We start from the raw sequence: 7,273 nt of genomic DNA, 5'->3' as shown, positions 1-7,273 counted from the left end.
ATATATTATGTTGTACTAAAATAGACTTGAGAAATCATTTGTTATTTTATTCTCTAAAGGAGTTTATGTGTACAGGATATTATTTCTTACTGAAATATTTGAGAAATTCATGACAAAGGCCACCTAAGAATTCTTTGTTGTATTGTTTTAAATCACACCTTTATTTTATTAAACAAATCTGTTGATATTTTATGATATGCTGTGTTTAAGAAATGTTCACTTTTACTTAAAATTTCAAATTTGTTATTATAATATTGGTTATAATGTACTTTATTACTTTAGTATATAAATTATCTCTATTTCTGTTTTCACTGTGTTTATAAGTTTTCATTTCTTTCTTTTCTTGCTCAATTTCTGTTTTTTCCTCATTTTTATTAAACTTTTCAAGGAAGTGACACTTGGTTCCTTTGATTTTTCTCTTTTGCAAATATTTCAAAATTATTATTTTAAATTTAAATTTCTGTAAACTCTGTTCTTTTAGAGAACCCTGAGTGACATTTATGGAAAGATCAAATGGAGCAATGCAGTGATGTGAGGGCAGACCCTGTCCTCGGGAGATAGAGCTCTGAGTCTCAGGTTTGCAGGCTGGTACACTTCGCTTGACGCCTCTTTGCATTGAAGCAAGGCTCACTGGTTCTGAGAAATGAAGGCTTTCTCCTCCCTTCTTCAACTTGCTGACCAAATAGTGTTGCCTGTGTAATCATGTAAACATTTTCTAAGATCTTCCCCTTCCCCTCTCTCTAAATCTCTTGATTTCTTATTCTATAACCTAGCTTCCCTACCTAAACCCTCAATTCTTACCTCTGAGGCCTTTTCTTTACTGGCTGTTCTGCACCATTTTGCATTAGATCAGGACATGAGTGAATAAAGCTGGTGAGTTTATCTCAAGGTGACCACTGTTTCTTTCATGGATTCTCAGTATATTGGAAATTCAATGATATGGCCTTAAGGGAATTTCATAAAACTTCAAACCTATCTTCGGTAATTTGGAGTTGTAGTACCTGAAGTCCTCGCTGCCTAAAGAGTATGCTGCTGTGTTCAGACAGGTACACCTGTGTTTGTTGTCTTCATTAGCTGTCTGTTCCTTAGTGGGTATCTTTGGAAGGGTTAATCTTCAACAAACTATATTACATAAAATGGGCAACTCGGTATTTAGCCTTTGCATCTGAGACTAAATCTCACCAGTTCAAATTACAATATGAATTTATTTCCAGTGATCAAAATCTCCTATTTTAATTGGTAAAATCTAAATTAATATTAGCTATTTTGAAAATGTTCTCTTTCTTCTTATATTGAATTAACAAACAATAATCTTAAGATATTTTCCACACGAACATTTGTTAAATAGTACATTTATAGTTTAGTAGATTTAATTTAAATGAGGAATTTTATATTAAACTTGTATCTTGTTAATCATTTAAATCAGTCTTTCCTTAGAAGAGATCTTCAGCTAATATATAATGTGTTGAATTCCTCATAGCCCTCTGTTAAGCAGACCTTTCTGACACTTTTTTGAGTTACAGTAGATCACAAACTTTTAGATAATGAAATAACATATGGGCATATGGAGAAAATGCCAAAATTGAAAATCAAATTAGAAGCAAATGAAAGGAAAACCAATTTTATACACAAATGGTTATGTGAAGCAAAAAATAAACATATGTGAGTTCTAATTAGATGTTTTCTTTCCATATTGCAAATCTATGATTTCTTTTTGTGCAGGAATCCGAAATAGTTAATATCAGGCATTTTAATGAACACAAAATAAGGTTTTGAAGTTGTTTTCACCTTCCACACAGATTCTGCCAAATCCAAAGAGACAAAAGAGACTCATAAAATCAACCAACCACCTTATACCAAAATGCATACCCAAGTGTGGAACGGACCTGATCATTCCAGGCCACTGATACATATTCCCTCAGCTCCAGACAAGGGGAGCTTGAGAGAGACTGTTGTATTCAGCAGCTGGGGTCAAGACCTAATCAGATGGAACTTGAGTGCTATATGATGGCAGTTACTGTTGAATTTCCAAGTGCTTATTTCAAATTTAGTTGGAGCTCCAGGGGCCAGATGTTCCCAGGTGGGTGCAAGCTTTGTTGCCTTCCATTTCTCTGCTGTAACTTAACATCATTGCCACCACCCCAGGGTCCAACCAATGCCCAAGCAAGCTGGGAAACATGGGGATATTCAACAACAAAATCAAAGACTCTCTCTGAGTTATGTCTTTAAAATATAATTCCACAGGGAAATGGTAGCCAGCAGATTCCCCCAGATCTACGCTCCTCTTCTACATTGTAGCTGTAGTTAATAGAATGATTCCATGCTCCCATTATCCGGCAGTACCAGTTTTCTATGGGATGTAGTGATTCCATTCCCACCAGTGGACTCGGGGAGCACAGTATAGTCAGCTCTAACTTGAAGAGCAGCTGAAGTGGGTGGGCATATTCTGGCCTCTCTGTTGTGTCTCTGCTGGCTCAGGAAGACCTCAGAGGCCAATTCTGTATGATGGCAGAGTGTCCTCATTCTGGGGTCCTAAATAAGAAGTCCTCACACACTCCCACCACACCCACTGACAACATGCTCACATATTGCCACACAGTCATAGTTACACACTCACATATTCATACACACTCTGATATTCTCACACAATGTCACATGTTCGTGCATTCATACACATTGACAATATTCTCACACACTCACATTTATACACATTGACAAGATTCTCAGATATTGTCACACCACACATTTATACATACTTTTATATATGCAAATACTGACACATGTACAAATAAACATACTCTCACATATTCATTAATTTTCACATCCTCATACTGAAAATGGTGAAGAATAGACCCTTACACACCCCACATACACATCCATACTTGCATAATCACATACATTCACACACCACTTCCATATTCACACTCAAAGATTTGCACTTAAGCACTCACAGTCCAATGTGTAAACACTCTAACACTCACACATTCATCCAATTTTGCATGCATATATTCACGCAGACACATTCACAAACTCACTTACTCATAATCTCACACACAAACACCCCCCACAGTCACCAACTCAAATACTCTCAATATTATAATGACATGCAAATTTGTATTCACACTATTAAATACATATGCTAACATGCACACTTGTATATTTACATAGTATCAGTCTGTGAGTTATACATGCAAACTCACGCTCACACATTTGTGACTACACTTACACACTGACATAAAATGGGAATGATTGTGCTACTTGTAACCACTACATTGGGAGAGTTAGGCCGGACGCTGAGAGCTCAACGAACAGCCAGCTTATTAAAAAATAGATGAGCCTCTAGGTAAGTGAGAGGCTCTGACTAAAGGCACTCTGGCAGAGAAGAATGGAGGACAACACCAATATCCTGCTCTGGCTTCCGCAACACCCATTCTTTGCTGCGCATACCCACACACTCATGTTCATGCACCACACACAGAAAAATAATTATTTTTATTCAACAAATGTGAGTTTAGTGTCACGTACTGTTCAATACTTGGGAATGTGCTCAACATAAAATGGACAAGTACAGTCTTAAATATCAAGTCATTATCTAGTGGGAGGAAAAACTCTACTGTGTTGCCGCATGGTCTGGTGCTTTGTGTTAATGATTAATTATTTTGCTCCCTGAGGGAAGAGACAGGTAAGAGAGGAGAAGTAGGAAGCAGGACCGCCATGGGTTACTGCGGAGAGAACCACGCGGCCTGGAGGAATTTACTCTGAGGCAGTGTTGGAGAGAAGCCGCCCAGATGAAAAACATAAGCAAATGTTTATGGAATTATGGATGTGAAGTAGCCCAGATAAGAATAATTAAAGCAAATGGCATGAGATGTGGGGCTGGGAGGTAGAAGGTGGCTTGCAGTTTCTATGTGCCCAGCCCCAGGTGAAGTAAGACACATTTAAAATTCTACCAGGTGTCTATGTCTTTTATTGATGCAATAGCAAGTTAATGATAACCACCATAATAATTATAGGCTTTTAATAATAAACATTAACAGCCTTTTATTTTCTACAATGCTACTAAGATAAAACTGCAATGGCATTGCAATAGCATTACTATTTATGGGATGTCACAGAAACACGGAGGGGTAAGGGTGAGGAGGACCAGAATCAGCAGCTGCAGCAGACCAGCTTGCCTACAGATATCCTAGGATGCACTACATCTCCCAAATACCAGCAACTTCTAATCTCTTTCTAGCTGACAGCAACAGCCTTTCTGTTGTATAAACTATTAGATGAGAGGTTATAACTGTAGAAAAAAGCAGAGGTTCATCTTCAGAAGCTAAAGCTGTAGTAACACTCTTCGGAAGACTGTGGCAACTCTGTTTTATTTCTAGTTCAGCATGGTTTAGAGACAAAGCCTATGGAGAGAGAAGATTCATAGACACTGTGAAAAGCTGCTGTTCCTGTATTCTTCACATCAGTAGGAGGATGACATGGCAATATAACAAGGATGCAGCTGACAAGACCTGGGTATCTTGACACTGACTGGTAAAGTTCTGAATAGGTTCACATAGGAGCATGGGCGATAGGTTTCTAGGCTGCCTAAGGCATTTCAGCAGCACTCCTCTGTCAATACAAATCTAGAAAACAAGGCCAATTATTAGCCCTCATTTTTCAAGGGGGAAAACTGAAGGCAGACAAATCTTGACTCAAGATCTGGGAAGGATTGATATGGAAAGGACTATGTCAACAACTCTGACTCCTTTTATTTCCGATTCTTCTTTTCTTTTTCAGACTCCATACAGACAATCTCAAGCAACTTTCTGTGGTGAGGAACCCAAGTGTCTGAGCACTCTATTTTTTTTTTTTTTTACAATTTTACTTGTATGTTTTTAATTAAAATTTTATTTTTATATTACTTATAGTTTATTTACTTTGTATCTCAGCTATAGTTCCCTTTCTCATTCCCTTCCAATCCCACCCTCCATCCATCATCTCCTCTCTGCCCCTCTCTAAATCCACTGTTAAGGGAGGTCTTCCTCCCCTTCCATCTGATCCTAGTCTATCAGGTCTTTTCAGGACTGGCTGCAATGTCCTCCTCTGTGGCCTAGCAAGGCTTCTCCTCCCCAGGGGGATGGGGGGGGGAGGTCAAAGAGCCAGCCATTGAGTTCATGTCAGAAAGAGTCCTTGTTCCCCTTACTAAGAGGCCCACTCAGATATGAGCTGCCATGGGCTACATCTGAGCAGGGGTTCTAGGTTATATCCATGCATGGTCCTTGGTTGGAGAACCAGTCTCAGAAAAGACCCCTGTGCCCATATACATTTGGTCCTTGTGGAGCTCCTGTCCTCTCCAGGTCATACTAACTCCTCCTTCTTTCATATGATTCCCTGCATTCTGAGTCTGAGTATTCTTGTCCTATTGAACTCAGTCTTATTCCCTTCACCTTTCCCCTACTCCATGTAGCAATGGTTGTATTGATATCAATTACATTTTCTGAGTATACTGACAAAAGAGGTGCAGATGTGTGGTACTGAATTTAACTCAGCATAAAGCTAACAAGTCCCTTGTAATCTCAAAGCTCCAATTTATTGCAGTCTTGGAGGGTTTTTGAATGTAATGCTAGAGATTTTTTTAAATTTATTTTTTATTTTTATTAAATATTTTATTCCAAACTTCTAAGCACTAGAATGAAAATTCTTCATTTTCTTATGTACTTATTACACACACACACACACACACACAATATATATATATATACATGATTATCATTCTATCTTTATTGTCCAAATTGGGATATTTTTGGTAGTTAGTTTCAATGTCAACTTGACATTACCTAAAATCACATAAGAAGAGAAATTGAGAAATTGTCAAGATCAGGTTGGTCTGGTGGTCATGTCTATGAGGGATTGTCTAGGATACTAATTGATATAATAATATCCAGCCTATTGTGAATTGCACCATTCCGTAGATAGGGAACCCTGAACTATGAAATACAGGAGCAATCTAGATGAAGCAACCAAGTAAGAATGAATAATTTCATTTGCTCTGCTCTGTTGTTGATGGATGGAACTGGCTGATTCAAGTCTCTGCCACTGTGATATCCCTGCTGGAATGGACTATAATCTGGAATATTGTATGGCAAGTAGACCTAAGTTTCTTCCTTAAGTTGCTTTTAATCAGGATATCTTATCACAGCAACAGAAATGAAACTTGACTGGGTATTTTGAAAGCAGAATAGGCTTTTTACGCTTTTTAGGTTTTATGCTTCCAAAGTATAGACCAGTCCTTCCTCACAGTTTGGACAAATTTGTACCTCTGTATGTGCGATAATTACGACAGTAAACCCTCTAGCTAATATGAGTTTTGAAACACCTACACTTGGGTCAAAATAATCTGCATCACTCTTTAGCAGCTTTTCACTATATGTTCACTAACCCATTGTCATCTACCCTGAAAATTTTGATTTAAACTATAAATAAGTTTTTGAGGTTACTATAAGAAAATAACACAAATCAAGTAGCTTTAACCCATAAAATGCCATGCTTGTATACTTCTGGAGGCTGGAGGCATGATTTGAAGACATAAAGTCAGGGCATTCTGTCTGAAGGGTATGAAGGAGAATGCTCCATGAATTTCTCTTAGAGTCTGGATTGCTAGCAATCCTTGGTATCCCTTGCATTGTAAAACTTCACACTAAGCCAACTTAATTCTCACATGACCATCTCCTTGTAGTGTGTCTCTTCTCTCCTTATAAAGGACCTGGCCATATTGGATTAGCACCCAGTCTCTTATTAGCTTAAATACAACAGCTAAGACAATTTCACACTCTTGGATAGTTGGGACTAAAAGTTCCACATATCATTTGAAGGTGCAAAATGTAGCCCAATGATATGTATGTTTCAGTTCTTGGAATTATGGTCACTTACTGAATAAACAAGCCACTAGAGGGACCAGCAAGAGGTTTCTGAAAGGACAGTGAAGACCCAAAGAGCACATAGGTAGTTTCAACAATGTACAAACTCATCATGGAGGAAAGCGTCTTTAGGAATACAACATACCTTCTTCATGGACTATCTTTTTATGGAAGAATCTGTCCCTCTTGAATAAAGCCTCTGTAAATTCAGTTAATAATTCCATAATTTTTTGGTTATTGAAAAAGCATTGCCAGACTTCTTTGAAAATATCTCTTAGTAAGGACTGTGATCAAATGCTGGTGGCTATGAGCTCCAGTAACACATGTGGATCGGGAGACCCAGGCACTCCTCTTCACAGCTAGATACATTCTGCTAT

The sequence above is a fragment of the Psammomys obesus genome, unplaced genomic scaffold, assembly GCF_907164565.1.
Source record: "Psammomys obesus unplaced genomic scaffold, mPsaObe1.curated_primary_1811, whole genome shotgun sequence".
Classification (NCBI taxonomy): Eukaryota; Metazoa; Chordata; class Mammalia; order Rodentia; family Muridae; genus Psammomys; species Psammomys obesus.
The sequence above is the reverse complement of the archived record's forward strand: the minus strand, read 5'-3'. Positions refer to the sequence as shown.